The following is a 986-nucleotide window of genomic DNA, read 5'->3' as shown; positions in this document are numbered from 1 at the left end:
TACCAGACCAGCTCCCTGCTGGTTTCTAGGAATGCTGAAGGCACCTGGGGAAAGGAGCACTGGCCTTTCTCCCACGTGGAGGTTTTAGGGAGTGAAGGGTCCAGGGTCCCAGGGCCACTATTGTCTCACCTCTATGTCCACTAAGAATTGGTCTCCAATGAGCTAGCAGGGAACGATGCCTGCCACTGTTTTTTGACTCTGCAACCACCAGACCTGCAGGACAATTAAGATTATTACACCTAAAACAATTTACTGTACCTCATAACACAAGTAAATATTTTATCAATTAATCAATCAATAAACTTGAAAATTTTATAATTGCAGACAATATTACCAGTGAGAATTTGAGTAACATTTTTGCTAATACTATGGATTGTATTGTGCAAGGATTATATGGGTATTTTGATACATACATTTATTGGATTTTGGGACTCAGATTTTTTTCTTCATCTTATATCCTTAAGAAAATGGTTTGAGTGCTCACTTTGGCAGCACATATACTAAAATTGGAATGATACAGAGAAGATTAGAATGGCCCATATACAGGATGACATGCAAATTCATGAAGTGTTCAATATTTTTAAACATCTGACATTCCTTCACCAGCACAATTCAAAAAAGAGTAATGCACAAACACTACCATCAAAAGAAAAATAACCTGAGTTAACAACCACTGGTCATTAATATCACCTAATATCAATGGACTCAATTCACTTATAAAAAGGCACAGGTTAAAAGAATGGATATGAGCCGGGCGGTGGTGGCGCACGCCTTTAATGCCAGCACTCGGGAGGCAGAGGCAGGCGGATCTCTGTGAGTTCGAGACCAGCCTGGTCTACAGAGCTAGTTCCAGGACAGGCTCCAAAACCACAGAGAAACCCTGTCTCGAAAAACCAAAAAAAAAAAAAAAAAAAGAAAAAAAAAGAATGGATATGAAAACAGGATCCAACATTTTACTGTTTACACATGAAACACATGTCAACCTC

The 986-nt window shown here is 39.2% G+C and overlaps 1 non-coding gene across 1 annotated transcript; it reads left to right on the top strand.

Moving 5' to 3' along the window:
- Positions 1-476: 476 nt before the first annotated feature.
- Positions 477-582, top strand: LOC142856641 (U6 spliceosomal RNA). The gene has a single exon (XR_012911684.1). It is a non-coding gene; the product is annotated as a U6 spliceosomal RNA (small nuclear RNA).
- The last annotated feature ends 404 nt before the right edge of the window (positions 583-986 follow it).

Source organism: Microtus pennsylvanicus, chromosome 8, assembly GCF_037038515.1.
Source record: "Microtus pennsylvanicus isolate mMicPen1 chromosome 8, mMicPen1.hap1, whole genome shotgun sequence".
In the NCBI taxonomy this organism is placed as follows: Eukaryota; Metazoa; Chordata; class Mammalia; order Rodentia; family Cricetidae; genus Microtus; species Microtus pennsylvanicus.
The sequence above is the reverse complement of the archived record's forward strand: the minus strand, read 5'-3'. Positions and strand labels throughout refer to the sequence as shown.